The sequence below is a fragment of the Dromiciops gliroides genome, chromosome 5 (assembly GCF_019393635.1).
Source record: "Dromiciops gliroides isolate mDroGli1 chromosome 5, mDroGli1.pri, whole genome shotgun sequence".
Classification (NCBI taxonomy): domain Eukaryota; kingdom Metazoa; phylum Chordata; class Mammalia; order Microbiotheria; family Microbiotheriidae; genus Dromiciops; species Dromiciops gliroides.
In genome coordinates, this window is record NC_057865.1 from 224,267,466 (window position 1) to 224,284,858 (window position 17,393).

General features: G+C 37.3%; 1 pseudogene; it reads left to right on the forward strand.

The window, feature by feature from the left end:
- The first annotated feature begins 2,663 nt into the window (after positions 1–2,663).
- Positions 2,664–11,947, forward strand: LOC122728973 (annotated as a pseudogene).
- Positions 11,948–17,393: the final 5,446 nt, after the last annotated feature.

Genomic DNA, 17,393 nt, shown 5'->3' on the forward strand with positions numbered 1-17,393 from the left:
ATGCTTTGTCCACTATGTCACCTAGCTGCACCATGATCATATATTTAGGGTAAAATTGAGGGAGGATTGCACTGGGGGAGGGGGAAGAGGAGAGATAGAATGGGGTGAAATCTTACATGAAAGAAGCAGGAAAGGGCTTATGGAGTGGGGGGGGGGAGAGATGGGGGAGGAGCAGGGCTGTGAATGAGCCTTACACTCATCAGAATTGGCTCAAAGACCTTAATCTCATCAGAGTTGGCTCAAGGAGGGAATAACATGCACACTCACTTTGGTAGAGTAATCTATCTAATCATGCAGGCAAATAGGAGGAGAAGGGGATAAGGAGTAAGGGGTGAAAGAAGGGAGGGCAGAGTAGGGGAGGGAGCAGTCAGAAGCAAAACACTTTTGAGGAGGGATAGGGTAAAAGAAGATAGAAAATAGAGTAAATATCATGGGGAGGGAACAGGATGGAGGGAAACAGTTAACAATAGTCATTGTGAAAAAATTTTGAAGCCCAGGCAAGAGTAATGTAAGGTGATGATGATGATTGGTAGATTGATCATGATTGGATGAAGATGATGATTAATAGATGGGGACTGGTTGATGATGATGACTGATTGATGATAAGGAAGATTGAATGAAGAAGATGAGGATTGATTGAGGATGAGGATTGATTGAGAATGATGAGGATGGATTGATGGATGGCTGATTGATGATGATGACCAAATGTATGTTACTTACTTTGCTGGACTATTGTGAAGAGAATCCTTTGTCAGGTATAAGGTACTATATAAATGTTATCTATTACTGTTGTTGCAGTAATCAACCTCATGGGATTATTGTAAGGAAATCTCTGTTTAATGTACTATATAAATGTAGTGTACTATAAAAAATGATGAGCAGGATGCTATCAGAAAAACCTGGAAAGACCTGCATGAGCTGTTGCAAAGTGAAATGTACTGTATACAAAATAACATCAATACTGTCAGATGATCTGTTGTGAATGACTTGCTTATTTTCAGCAATGCAATGATGCAAGACAACTCTGAAGGTCCTATGAAAAATTCAGTCCATTTATAGAAAGAGAACTGTTGGTATCTGAATATAGATTGAAACATAATTTTTTTTATTTCTTTTATCTGAAGTTGTGTTCTTGTCTATTTTCTTTCACAATCTGGCTAATGTGGAAATGTTTTGCATGACTGCTCATGTATAGCTTGTATTATATTGCTTGAGTTCTTAGGGCTGGGGGTGGGAGGAAGAGAATTTGTAACACAAAGTTTAAAAAAATGATGTCAAAATGTATATTTTTCTTGTAATTTGGGGAAAAAATTCTAAAAATAAAAAATTATGAGGCAGTTGGGTGGTGCAGTGGATAGACCACTGGCCCTGGATTCAGGAGGACCTGAGTTCAAATCCAGCCTCAGACACTTTAAGTGTGTGACCCTGGTCAAATCACAATCCCAATTGCCTCACAAAAATAAATAAATAAATAGATAGATAGATAGATAGATAGATAGATAGATAGATAGATAGGCAGAGGACCACAGAGAGGATCTGTTTGAGGTCTTGGGCAGAATGGGGGACAACTCAAGTGCCACAATGACTAAAGGTGTTCGAAGCATGAATACCAGTGAGAAGTACATGAAAAGGGAACTAGTAGGACCCCAAAGACAATTTGCATCTTCTCTACAATATTTTTCATGGCCATGCCTGCTTACCATATTAGGTCAAGTATTCCTAACTCTTCCTTGATGAGGTCAGCCACAAAAAGATAATAGAGAACATATCACAAAAGGGAGACAATAAACAGATAGTCAATGTCCTGCTGTGGGGAGCAGAGAAGGGAGTTCCAATCAGCACTGAGACATAATTAAAATCACCCTGGTTCACATTTAAAGTTCAGGAAATGCTTTCTTTATATCAAGTCTGAATAGTGCATTTTGCATATACTGGAAACCCCACAGGAAAGTAGGCTCTAAGGAACTAGAAAATTTCCACATAGACAAATCACTTGTAAGTATAAGAGTCAGGATATGAAATTAGGCTTTCTCATACCATGATTATTGCTCTACAGCAGTAGTGTCAAACTAAAATAAAAATGGTGTTGGGGTCAATGACATACACAAGAATCCCTGAGCCACACATTGACTTAGTTTCAAATACCAATTATATTTTCCATGTTTTCTTGTATTTTTCTTGATTTTGTTAAATATTGCCAGATTACATTTTCATCTGGTTCAAAGTGCCTTGGGTGTGATGTAAACTACTGTGTGTTTGACTCTTCTGCTCTTAAGTATGTCAAAGGAAAGGAAACTTGAAGGGTTCTATGTGAAGATGAATAAAATAGAAGATTTTGACAGAACAGAAAAAATATTAGTTTTCAAGTGCCATAGAAATAAGCAATTAATCTAGGAAGGGACCCTAGAAAATAGTAAAATAAAATGTGGTGACTTAGTCATTAAAACAAGCCCCTACTCATTCCATAGGAATTGTCTGAGAAGTGAAGGGATCAATGTAATGCTGGAATTAGTTATTTTCAAGTAGAAAAGGGAAATGGACATGAGCTAACTGGGTCGCTTTTCTCACCAATTGCACATGGATCTCTTTGTTTTCTTTCTATCTTCCTCTGCAGATTGAAGCTCTCCCTCTATTTTGAGTGCAAGTTCATCAGAATTCAAAAGATGAGAAATCACACATTATTCATCCTGCAGGGCCTGACAGATGACCCACAGCTATAGGTTTTACTTTTTATCTTTCTATTTCTCAACTACTTATTGAGTATAACTGGGAACCTGACCATCATCACATTCACCTTGATGGATCCCCATCTGAAAATGTCAATGTATTTTTTTTCTCAGAAACTTCTTCTTAGAAGTCTCACTCAGGGGGTGAAACCAAGATGGAGGAGGAATGTCTGTGACCCTCCCTGCTCTGGACAAACCTGTCCACACACTCTAAAAATAATGCCATAAGACAACTCCTGGAGCAGCATAAACCACAAAAGAACAGAGTGAGACTATTTTCCAGCCAAAGATGGCTTAATTAGGTGACTGGGATCACCTGCTATTCAGGATGAAAGAGGAGCTCAGCAGGAGGTACAGATATAGCTGCAGACAGGCCATGCCTCTAGAGCCTTAGAATCTTCAGCAGTTTCTTCTGAAATTTGGCTCATGGACCTGTGAGGGGGTCCAGCAGTTGTGGGGAATAGCTGCAGTCTCTGCTGGAAGTGGGGCAGGCACCTATGTTCTGAACCAGCAAGCAAACTTGGGCAGCAGCCACCTAGTGGGGGAGGGGCACAGGCATGCCGAGCTTCCAACCATAGAGAATCAGATTTCAATCAGACATCTGCTTCTAGGTCAAAGAGAAATCAGTCAGTGGTTACTTAGAGTCAAGGCAGGCAGAATGAGCCCAATCAGCCCCTGGGACACTCTGTAGCTTGGGGCAGTGCATCCTGGAAGCAGCACTACATGTTGAGAAGGAGTTAAAAGCCAAGAAATAAGTGGTCAAGATGAGTAGGCAGAGAAAGCAGCAGACCATAGAAAACTTCTTTGAGGAAAACGTAGACCACAATACACCCTCAGAATAAGAAAAAAAACAAAGTTAAAGCTCTTGCATCCAAAGCTTCCAAGAAAAAAAAAATGAGTTGGTCTCATTCCATGGAAGTGCTCAAAAAGGACTTTGGAGAGAAAGAGAGATAGAGAAAAGATTTTGAGAGGTAGAGATAAAAAAGGAAAGAGAAATGAGAGCAATGCAGGAAAGTCATGAGAAAACAGTCAACATCTTGAAAAAACAAATGGAAAAGGAGATACAAAAGTTCTCTGAAGAAAACAATTGCCTAAGAAAGAGGATTGACCAAATGGAAGCTAGCAACTTTAAGAGAAACCAAGACACAGTAAAGCAAATCCAAATGAATAAAAAAAAATAGAGGAAATATGAAATATCTCCTTGGACAAACAGCTGGCCTGGAAAATAGATCCAGGAGAGAGATTTTGAAAATTATTGGACTACCTGAAAACCATAATCAAAATAAGAGTTTAGACATCATCTTTCAAGAAATTGTCAGGGAAAATTGCCTTGGTATTCTACAAGCAGAAGGTAAAATAGAAATTGAAAGAATCCACCAATCACCTCCTAAAAGAGATCCTAAAATGAAAACTCCCAGGAATAATATAGCCAAATTCCAGAGGTTCCAGGTCAAGAAGAAGGAATTGCAAGCAGCCAGAAAGAAACAGTTCAAGTACTGTGGAGTCACAGTCAGAATAACACAAGATCTATCAGCTTCTACATTAAAGGATCAGATGGCATGGAATATGATATTCCAGAGGGCAGAGGAATTGGAATTACAACCAAAAATCACCTACCCAGCAAAACTGTATATAATCTTTCAGGGGGAAAAATGGGACTTCAATGAAAAAGAGAACTTTCAGGTATTTGTGATGAAAAGACCTGAACTGAATAGAAAATTTTACTTTCAAATATAAGACCCTAGAGAAGCATAAAAAAGTAAACAGGAAAAAGAAATCATGAGGGATGTTAAAAGGTTAAACTGTTTACATTCCCACATGGGAAGATGATAAGAACTTTCTCGGTATTAGGGTAGCTGAAAGTAATATACTTAGACAGAGGGCACAGGTGTGAATTGAATATGAAGGGTTGATATCTGTAAAGCATTTATTTTTGTTTATCTTTGGTTTTTGTGGGGCAGGCAGAGTGGGGTGGCTTATGTCTGGGGCTAGATTTGGGTTCAGGGTCTCCTGGGTCCAGGGATGGTGCTTTGTCCACTGTATCAACCAGCTGGCCCATAATTACATCTTTACAATTAAATTAAGGGGTAAGAGTAATGCACAGGAAGAAAGGGAAAGGGAGAGGTGGAAGGGGGTAAAGTAGCTCACATAAAAAGAACAAGAAAAAGCTTATGGAGTGGAGGGGAAGATGAGGAAGGAGCAGGGGAGTGAGTGAACCTTACTCTCATCAGAATTGACTCAAAGAGGGAATAACATATATTTTTGCCCTGAGGGAAAGTGAGAGGGAAAGGGAATAAGAGGGAGGAGGAGGCAAAGGAAGGGAGGGCAGATTATGTGGGGCAGTAAAAAGCAAAACACATTTGAGGAGGGATAGGATCAAAGAACATAGAAAATAGAGTAAATATCAAGTGGAGGGAATAGCATAGATGGCAATACAGTTAGCAATAGTAACTGTGAAAAAAATGATGAGCAGGATGCTATCAGAAGGACGTATGAAAAATGGAAACCATCAACAGAAGAAGAACTGCTGTTATTTGAATACAGATTGAAGTATAATTTTATATGTTAGTTCCTCTTTCTAAAGTTATTTTCTCTATTTTATTTCACAACCTAACTAATGTGAAGATGCTTTACACAACTGTACATATATGACTTATATTGAATTAGCTGCTTTCATAATCCATTGACTCAAGCTGGCTCGCACTCTTAGGCACATTTATGAGATAGATAGTGTAATGAATTTGGAGTCAAGAAGACCTGAATTTGAATTTTTCATCAAACACTCTGAAAAAATAACAAGCATTTATATACTCATAGTAACTAAGTTTAGAAGCTATATAGTCCAAAACCTCAATTTATAAATAAGGAAATTGGCCAAAATTTTGTCAGTCAATAAGCATTGATTAAGTGACAACTTGTGCTAAGGATTGGGGATATATAAAAAGGCAAATGACAGTCCCTCCCGTCAAGGAGCTCACACTTTAATGAAAGATATGAAAAACAAACATCTATACACCATACACAGAATAAATAGGAAATAATTAAGAGGAGGTTATTACTACTTATTACTTATTATTAACGCTAGAATTGTGATGAGTTTGGAATGGCTTCATATAAAAGGTGTAATTACATTTGGGACTTAAAAGAAGCCAAGAGGCAGAGCTGAGGGTGGAGATAAGTGTGGAAATGGAACAGGGAGAGAAAATACCCAGAGCTGAAAGATGGAGTGTCTTATTCATGGAACAGAAAGGATTCCAGTTTTATAGGGTCAAAGAGTAAGTGGTCAGAAGTAAAGCATAAGAAGACTGGATAGGTTAGTATAAGGGGTACATTATGAACAACTTTGAATGCGAAACAGGTATTTCATCCTAGAGCTAATAAAGAGCCACTGGAATGTTTTAAGTGGATGCAAGAGACATGGTAAGATATGCACTTTGGGAAATTCCCTTTGGTGAATGAATGGAGGTTGGATTAGAGTGGGGATCCACCAGGAAGCTTATTAAAATAGTCCAATAGTGAAGCAACAAGGGCCCGCACCAGGATGGTGATGGTGACAGTAACAGAGGTTATAAGAGGTCATATTCAAATGATATTGCAAATGCAAAATTCACAAGACTTGGTAACAGATTTTAAAAGTGGGGATTTGAAAATGACACCTACCTTACAAGCCTGGGGTACTGGGAGAGTAATTGTGCCCTTGACACTTAGTAAGGAATTTTAAAAGGAGGGAGGTCTTAGGGAACAGACAATGAATTCCTTTTTAGACATGTAGAGGTTAAGATATTTATTAGATATCCAGTTTCAGATACCCAAAAAGCAGTTGAATATGGGAAATTGGAAGTCAACAAAGAAATTAGAGCAGAATAGATGGATTTTAGAATCATCAAGATGATGATAATAAAGATGATAATTAAAACCATGGGAACTATTGAGATCACCAAGTTAAGTGGTATGGAGGGAGAAGAAAAGAGGGTGCAGAGCAACTTTCTGAAGGACATCTACAATTAGTGGGCATGCCCTGAATGAGGATTCATAAAAAGAGAGTGAAAAGAAGCGGTCTGGTAGGTAGGATGAGAACCAGGAGGGATTGGTGACCTGAAAATCAAGGGGAAAGAGTATGTCAAGGAAGAAAGTGATCGAGTGTCACAGATTGCAAAGAGGTCAAGAAGAATGAAGATTGAAAAAAAGACACAGATATAAGAATTAGGACATTTTGGTACCTTGAGAGAAAGTAGTTTTAGTGGAATGATGAGGTCAGAAGCTATATGGCATGGGCCTAAGAAGAGAGTAAGGGGAGAGTAAGTTGAGATATCTTATTGTAGATGGCCTTCCCAAAGAGTTCAACACAAAGGATAAAACAGATTTAGGACAATTGCTATCAGGCATAGAAGAATCAAGGTTGGGGGGAGTGGTTTAGAGATGAGGAAGACATAGACATGTCTGTGAGCACAAAAGAAGAGCCAGGAGACAGAGAGAGATTGGAGATAAGAGAGGGGGCATTACAGAGAAGCCACATTGAATATCTTGGATGAGACAGTTTAAGGATCTTGGGACACATTAAGATCTTGGGCAAGACCATACAATATAATGAATAAAAAAAGGGAGCATTTCAACCCAAAGCCTGGTACTCTAAATCCAGTGTTCTTTTCCTCTGGACCATGCTGCCTCTCACTTTCCAACACAGGCACCATAATCAAGCAACTTCTGCTGTTGCTACAAGAAAAAGTGTGTTAATCTATTCCCCTATGATTCATTCACCATTGCTTTGATTCTCCACACCAAACCCTCCTTCCCTGGCCACTGTTCACCCATATGTCTTGTGTTTACTTCTTATGATTTAAGTTCCATGAGGTCAGAAACTGTCCTGTTTTATATTTTTTGTATGTGTGAGTCCATCTCTCAGCAGTGTCTGGGATGTAGATGTACTTAATGAATGTTCTTTTATTCATTCATTCACTGGGTGTGCATGCAGGTTATATAGAAGGTTTTCCTCTAGAGTCTACAGAAAGGGAGTTCACTTTCTAGCTACCAAAAATTTATTTTCCCTCTATGATTGCTGTAAGCACCTATAAGTAGCAGTAAGTGGACTGGTGTGTAAGATTCTGTTAATAAGTCAATGACTCAAGGGCAGCTAGGTGGCACAGTGGATAAAGCACAGGCCCTGGATTCAGGAGGACCTCAGTTCAAATCCAGCCTCAGACACTTGACACTTACTAGCTGTGTGACCCTGGGCAAATCACTTAACCCAAAAGAAATAAAAAGAATTATCAGGACCTATTCTGATAATTATGTGCTAATAAAACTGAGTAATGTAATATCTTCAAATATACAAAATTCCAGAAACTAAAAGAAAACCAAATGGTAGCATCAATTAATCCAAACTCAGAAAAGGAAATAAAACTCTCAATAAAGGAAATTAAAAGGGAAAAAGGGGCAGCTAGGTGGCACAGTGGATAGAGCACCGGCCCTGGAGTCAGGAGTACCTGAGTTCAAATCTGGCTACAGACACTTAACACTTACTAGCTGTGTGACCCTGGGCAAGTCACTTAACCCCAATTGCCTCGCTAAAAGGAAAAAAAAGGAAAAATGGTCCTGATGGATTCACAACAGAATTTTATCAATTTTAAGAAACAAATTAGTAACCATACTACAAAAATTGTTCTTTAAAAATGAAAAGGAAGGGGCAGCTATGTGGATCAGTGGATAAAGTACCTGCCCTGGATTCAGGAGGACCTGAGTTCAAATTGAGCCTCAGATACTTGACACTAGTTGTGTAACCCTGGGCAAGTCACTTAACCCTCATTGCCCTGCAAACAAAACAAAAAATAAGAGAGAAGGAAAGCACCCTAGCAGTCTCCTTTTCTGGGATAAATATAGTCCTAATACCTAAACCCATTAAGAACAAAACCATTGAAAACTATTGACCAACATCATCAATGAATATTTATTCAAAAATTTTTTACTAAAATCCTATTAAAGTCTACAGTAATTTATCTAAGAAATCATTTATCATAGCCAAGTTGGATGTCTATCAGAGATTCAAGGATGTTACATTAGAAAAACAATCAACATAATTAATCATATTAAAATCAAAATTATTATTACATCAATAAGATAGAAGAATTATTTAATAAAGCATAATATTCATTTGTGCTAAAAAACCTACAAAGCATAGGCAAAGAGGGACCTTTTTAAGATCATAAAAATATATATCTAAAAGCAAAAATAAGCATCATATACAATTGGTATATACTAGCAACTTTGCCAATAAATATACTAATGAAGCAAAGATAGTCATTCTTCCCAGTACTTTTTGATATAGTTCTAGAAATGCTAACAACAGTAATGTGACAAAAGAAATTGAAAGTATAAAGATAGGTCAAGAAGAGATAACATTGTCTCTATCTGATGATATGATGATATACTTGTAATATCCTTAAAAATCAGCAAAGATACTATTTGAAACAATTAATATCCTTCAACAAAATTGCTGACCACAAAATAAACCTTTACAAACCCCCCAAAACCAATTAATACTATGTATGAGCCAGGCACTGTGTTAAGATTAGGGATACAAAAAGAAGCAAAAGACTCTCATTAGCTTACCCTCTAGTTGGAAGACAACATGCAATCAAATATATACAAAGCCAATTCTATACAAGATATACAAGAAAAATAGGAAATAATTAACAGGAAAAGGGAAAACTAGAAGTAATAGGGCTTGGGGAAGGCGTCCAGTAAATGAAGAGATTTTAGTTGAGACTTAAAAGAAGCTAGGGAGATGAGTAGCTGGAGGGAGAAGATTCTAGGCACAGAGGACCACCAGAGAAAATGTGGGACTGAGGAGTTTGTTGTTCATGCAAAGGGTACATGTTGGAGAATAACCTGCATGAACATCTGACACATCTAGAGAATCCCCTATAGATTTTCTCCTGTGTTAAACTTCAAAACAATTTCTTACACCAGTGTTGTCAAACTCAAGAAGAAAAGGAGCACACTAATCTCTCTCTGTAAGGATTCAAGTGGGCCAGCACACTGACCTAGTTTTACAATATATCTATATTTTATTGTATTTTTATTAATTTTGTCGAATATTTCCCAATGACATTGTAATCTGGTTCAGATTGCCAGGTTTATATTTAACATGTCTGCCTTAGATCCTCTACGCAGGAGTGTGGATGTGCCAGGGACCTGCTCTTCTATACAACCCTCACTGTTTGAGCACTGTATCAACTGCTGTGATGATGCCTTCCTGTCTCTGTGGACACAGTCACCACAGCTTCTTCTTTTCATTTTTTAAATCTAATGTTAATTATATGGTAGATTTGTGAGTAATTTTGAACCTCAATCCCCAAGGAACCTCTTCTTTGTTCTCTCAGTTGAGTTCCCCAAACACCTTCAGCGGGTTGAACAAATAAAATGTAGGAAGGAAAACACATCTCCATTCCCAGATGTGTCAGTCCTTTTCCTCTGAAGTACCCAGAGTCAGGTCTAACATTGCTTTCTCTTTCCAGGAGCACCTGCTTCCTTTTAGCTTCAGGGAAAGATTCCAGAGATTTAAAATGAGACCAGATCTCTGTTACAAAATCATCTTATAATTATTTGGGACACAGAGGATGGCCCAGAAACACTAAATGTCATGGGACGTGAGAATCAGCCACAGAACTACCTATGAACATAAGGTTCCAGGGACCAGAGTATGACTAAAATTATACATAGAATTAGGATCTTTGATTAACCTATAACAAACATTAGAGATCATCCAGTCCAAGGTCCTTATTTACAGGTAAGGAAATTGAGACTGAGGGAGATCAGGGTCCCAGAAATCACAAGTAACAACAAGAATTCAAGTAAAGATGACTTTCATAGGAGGTCAATGCAAATGTGTTGATAGATTCAATTCACAGGCTAAGCATTCCGTGGGATGTCATGACCAAGGCAGTAGCCTCACAATACTCCTGCCACCTGCCTATACTACTCTTCATCTTTGAGCCATACCAGAGATCTTTGGGCTTATTCTGACCACTGATGCGATCCATGAAGCACTGTCAGAAACGTAAGTATGAAAAGATTTTTCACATCACACATTTTCTCATTTGGTGTTCATAAAGACTACATTTACACACAGTGGACAGACTTATACACTTCATATGTCAAAAACTTGTAAAATTACATTGGCTATTTCAGGGAGAAAATCAACAACCATTTCTGAGATGTAACTTCTTTTTTAGAATAAGTAGACTCAAACTTTATACTTGCATTATAATAGATAATTATGGAATCAACTTTGGTGAGGCTGCATTACGTGTGCCCTTCTGTGATCTACAGGGTGTGGAAAAGTCCCATTTTGTTTTTGTTTTTGGTGAGGCAATTGGGCTTAAGTGACTTGCCCAAGGTCACACAGCTAGTATAGCTATAGAAAACCAACAGAAATACACCTGAAAACTCCCATGTATTTTTTTCTCAGAAACTTCTCCATCTTAGAAATATCACTCACAACTTCTTGTATTTCTAGATACCTCTACAGCATATCAACTGGAGACAATACCATTTCCCATGATGCTTGCTATGCCCAAATATTTTGTGTCATCTTACCTGGGGCATCAGAGTTCTTTCTTCTGGCCACCATGTCCTATGATCGCTATGTGGCCATCTGCAAACCTCTGCATTACACAACAATCATGAACAACAAAGTCTGTAACCAGCTCCTGGTGAGTTCTTGGCTGGCTGGGCTGATGATCATCCTCCCACCACTGGGCCTGGGCCTTGATCTGGAATTCTGTGACTCCAATGTTGTTGATCATTTTGGCTGTGATGCATTTCCTGTGCTAGAGATTTCATGCACAGACACAGAGTTCATAGAGAAGATAGCTTTAATGGACGCTATATTAACACTTATTATTACATTACTCTTAGTGGTTTTATCTTATGCCTCCATTATCAGGACTATTCTAAGATTCCCCTCTGCCCAGCAGAGGCAAAAGGCCTTTTCCACTTGTTCCTCCCACATGATTGTTGTCTCCATCTCTTATGGCAGCTGCATTTTCATGTATGTCAAATCTTCTGGAAATGAAAAAGTGGATTTGAACAAGGCAGTGTCAGTTCTCATGACTTCAGTTGCCCCCGTGATGAACCCCTTTATTTATGCCCTGAGGAACAAACAAGTCATACAAGCCTTTAAGGACTCAGTCAAAAAGATTGCAATTCTCACAAAGCACTAAACGATGCCAAATGATGAAACTAAAGCTCGGGATGCCAAATGTTAAAAGAAAAACTGTTCAGAATTCTAAAACCCTGGGTAATTTTTCTTGCTAATCATGCTTTTCTATACACTATGGAGTTGAAATTTAACACAGTCCATTTCCTCATGCAGAAAGAAACATACACAAACATATGTACATTTTCACACACATGCATACACCCACATGCATGTGCAAATGGAGCAAATACACACATGTGCACATTCACACATGTGCACACAAAGATAAAAGTTTTCCTCCATTTTTGTCAGAGTCTTTAATGCTTGCTGGCATCTCACTCACCTCTCATCCAGTGCCCACTGCCCATTCCACCTATTTCCCTAACCTGCTGGCTGCTCACTCAAACTCTCAGACAGATGAAAGTGATGGAAAAAAGGGCTGTTTGTGCAGTCAAGAAGACCAAGTCTCAAATACATCCTCAGCCATTTGCCATTTCTGCATCCCTGACAAGTCACCAGAATGGATCTTAGATGCCATATAGTCCAACCTTTTCATTTTATATATAAGGAAACTAAGGCCCAGAATTTTGTAATGACTTGCCCCCTTCCATACAAGGAGTTAATAACAGAGGTGACCTTTCAAGTCAGGGCCTCTGACTCCAAATCCAATATTTTCCTCCTCTGGATTATGCCATCTCTTGCTTTCCAGCAAAGTAACCATAATCAAACCGATTCTGTCATTACCATTGGAGCAGGTGTTCTAATCTGTTTTCCTGTGGTTCCTATCACAAGCCCTTGGACTTTTCATGGCAAAACATACCTCCCTGGCCATCACTCCCCTGTATATGTTGGCTTTGTTAGGATATAAGTCCCTTCATATTAGAGACTACCCTATTTTATCTTATTTGTGTATTTTTTATATTTTTGTGTCTCCATTTATCAGTACAGTTCTTGGTACACAGTGGTTGTTTAATAATTGTTTTTCAGTCATTCATTCACTGGAACTGAATACAGACTATATAGGTCCTATGGAGAGGTACTTCACTTTCCAGCAATCTATCTTTTTCTTCTATAAGATCCTTAGCCACCTACAAAAGCAAATGAGGTAGGTATATGGTCTATAAGATTCCTTTCACTTCTAAATCTATGATACTGTCATCCTATGATTCTTTAATTTTATGACTGTCTCTGCAGTAAGGTAGGGCTCTCTGGAAAATGAGAATTCATCTCACTATATAACTCAAATATATATATATAAATTATAAAAAATTAAATAAATATAAATATTAAAATATTTATGTATATAAATATACATAAATGTATATGTGTATATGTATATTATATGCATTATATCTAGATATATAAATGAAGTAGTGTGGTCATGAGAACTGTCTTGCCTTCTTTTGATATGAGTTTTTTCTGTTTGTATTTTCTGTAGAGTAAAATAAAGGATATCCTTAAAATATCACATATAATCACCCTTCATCCCTTTTATAGCAGCCAATCCAAGAATCAAAGTCTGAGACTGCCAGTGGAAACAATAGGTAGGGGAGTAGAAATACAGCTGATAAAAAAACACAGAAAGATTGTCCAATTTACAAATAAAGAAATATAATTGCAAAATGTACTGAAAATATAAGAATCAAGGGAAATTATATTACAAAGCAGCAGTCCACAAAATCATTCAGTTTGGGTTAAAAGGGAGAACCTTAGAAATGGATATGAAATGATGAAAAATCAGAAATTATTAAATTCAATAAACCGGTGTTCAATAAATCTTTAAATACATATTACCTAAAAAGAACTTCCTATTTAATAAGAATTGCTGAGGAAATTAAAAGCAATATGGCAGAAATTAAGCTTTGACCAACATTTTACAATGTATTGCACCATAAAATGAAAATGGATATGTAACTTAACTGTTAAAAGCATACAAAGTAAATATTAGGAAATAAAACTACCATATCCCTTTCACAGCTACTGGTGGAGGAGTATTCTTAACCAAACAAGGGATAGAAGTGTTTATAAAAGATGAACTATATAATTTTGATTATATGAAATTGAAAAGCTTTTGTGCAAGTAAAATTAGTACATCTAAGATGAGAAGAAGCCAAATCAATTTTCTATCAATTTTCTCATAAGGGGTTTCATATGCAAGCTATAGAAAACCAACAGAAATACACAAAAAAAAAGACATTCTTTACAAATAAGGAGTTTAAATATATGAAGAGTTTTGAAAAAATAATTCCCAACTATAAAAAGACAATATAAAAGAATGTTCCAAATTACTAATAAGAGAAATACAAATCCAATAGCCTTCAAGCTCTGCTAAATGGCAAAGATGGCAAAAGAAAGTGTTAAAGGGGTTGTATTGTCAGAAAAATTTCTAAGTCCAATGAAGGAAAAGAAACAGCAAAGTCTCCAAGCCATAGAAAATAGGTTTATTGAGAGAGGGCCTATCTCACAATAAAGCCGGTCAGTCAGGGGTTGCACCTGAAAGACCTCAAGTTACATAATCAATGGGTTTTTATACCCCTACAGAACTTAAATGCTTATGTACCATACTAATTTTTAGAAAATCTAATTTTAAAGCATCTTCTTAGGAAATATTGAAACTGCCTACATGACAAATGTCAGCATTTTCCAATATCAGTCTTCTTGTGGCAATAGGCTCATAATTCTACTGCATGACCCCCTTTTAATCAAGCATATCACTCATGAGTTGCATGAACCACTTGAGTCAAGCATATCACTAGTGATTTCTAAAATATATTATTGCTAACTATAGTATCCTCTGATGTTGCATAATTCTTGACATTAGAAAGTATCATCTGACATTATTAATTAGAAAGAAAAGAAACTTAATCTACTAATACAATTAAAATACCATATCTAAATATAATAAATTACAATTTTAGTTAATTATTATCATAATTAAATCACTTATAACTATATTAAATCTCTTATTACTAAAGGGAGGGGAAAATCTCACTCACATGTAAATCAGAATACTGGTCCATCAATACAACTATTTTGGAAAGCAATTTGGGGTTATACAAAGTATCTAAAATGTTCAAACGGGGCAGCTAGGTGGGGCAGTGGATAGAGCACCAGCCCTGGATTCAGGAGTACCTGAGTTCAAATCTGGCCTCAGACACTTAACACTTACTAGCTGTGTGACCCTGGGCAAGTCACTTAACCCCAATTGCCTCACTAAAAGAAACATTAAAATTAAAATTAAAATGTTCAAACATTTTGACAAAAGATTCCATTGCCCGTCAAATAACTCATCTTTTAATTTTAATTTTAACTTCATCTTTTCATTTTAATTTTAATGTTTCTTTTAGTGAGGCAATTGGGGTTAAGTGACTTGCCCAGGGTCAAACAGCTAGTAAGTATCAAGTATCAGAGGCCGGATTTGAACTCCTGACTCCAGGGCCAGGGCTCTATCCACTGTGCCACCTAGCTGCCCCTTCTTTTTTTTTTTTTTTGGAAAATATTTAAGATGAAAGCAAGATTGTCATACCAGAATACACAATGGAAGGCATGGGTATCTTTAGAGTTTGATATGGGAGGACTGATGGAAATGGCAGTATGAGATATGGCAGTGGGGCTCAAAGAATTGGAGCTGAATGATGATAGCTTGTGGCTCAGAATTACTCCGACAGGAGGGGTCTGTGGGTAGGGGGATGGGGTGATGATGGAGCTTATTAATCATTGGTGAATGAGTTCAGATAGATTTTCCTTGTTCATAGAGGACTGTTCTAAGTGTAGAATTCTCTCAGGGACTTGGGCAGTTCAGCCAAGGGCTGGAATAATCGTATTACTTTTGTTGCTGACAGGCAGGAAATTAGACTGAATACCTGATGGATTAAACTTTCTCTTCATCCCTGTAAGGAAGGAGTTCATTATTTGATGGAATGGTGTTTTCTCATCTTCCCAAGGGAGGCAGGAGACCAGAATAGAAACTTAACATGCAATTTTCTTTCCTTAGATCTGTCAGGATACTGGTATACAATGGAATTTCATTCCTCCTCTTTCCCTGGGAGTCTAAAGAACAAGATGGCAATTTGGCATGATAGAAAGTTATTTGTCTTCTTCCCAAAGGAAGCTGTTTCTATGAAAGGATGCTGAAGAATCACTGGCTTAATTGGAGGTCTTCTCTGTGTGTTTTGTATTCAGTTTCCTCTGACTTCTCTGTTCAGCTTTTGCACATGTTTCTTCTCTCTATCACTAGAGTTTCCTTTCCTGATGGCTTCTTAGCAGATTTTAATGGCTAAAATCAGAGCCCCTAGGTAATCATTGACTCATCTTTACTATGAGGTAAAATTCAAAAAGTCCATCTTTTCACCAGGTACAAACACAATAACCCTTCTTTAATCTTCTTTTAGTCTCCAGTTGTTCAAACTGATAATTTCTCAGTAAATAGGAATTATGCACAAGTGATAAAGCAATTTCATTGAACCCTGTGATCTAGGATACCAAAAACCCTTTTAGATAACAATTCAATGAACTAACAGAAGAGAATACTAATCCCTAGCTCCTAACAAGCTCATCCAATCCACCCTATCCCACCACACTCTATGATCTAGGAGCAGAAATGGACAACGCAGGGCAAGACTTGCAACAGAGGTCTAATCTTTCCTCCTTCCAGTGGAAGAAAATGAAAAGCTTTTATTCTGAGACAGCTTCATGGTAGCATTCTGTATTGTAACAGAGCTGAGGCAGAGAACTAAAGAATAGAGGGAACTGGGGCCAAATGTGTCATACCTCCCCCTAATCTGAGGGAAGAGACCCAACGTCAATCTAGAGCCAGTTCAGGCCTCTTAAAAGTCATTTGGAGGCAGAGGTTTTGAAGCATGAACTGCAGAGCATAGGAAAAGACAATGGCAAGTTTCAGATCCAGCTCCAAAGAAACTACCATCAAAAAGGAAAGAGTAAGAAGAGAGCAATAAGGGAATATAAGAAAAATTACTTACATGATATCTCAGGAGGAAGAAAATTCAGCTGAAGATTTTTGTGCTTAAGCAGATAAAGCAACAGAGAATATGGCTCTTCTCTTAATTCAAATAGATGGATAACTCTGCCATGGGAAAGTCAACTAAAATTTGTGTATCTTAGAGTATTCTTTCTGCCCATCTCTATCTGCATAAAATGGTAAACAATTGAGGGGTTTGGGGTTTTAATTAATTATTTAATTAATTATTCTGAATACATGATCTAACACACTTTTAAATTTTTGTGACATTCTCTATGATGTGAAAACTTATTTGTTTATGTCATAGAATATCCAAAATCTATTATCATTAATTTTTTTAAATTTTACAAAGTCTCCAAAAGTTTTCCAATCATTCATTTTTCTCCATGTCTACAAATTACATAAGAGGACCAATTGGGGTTTTCCCCACAGTGTGAATTAATTAATTGGATTAAAAATGCCTTGCCCATTTGTACATTTGCCCTGTTAA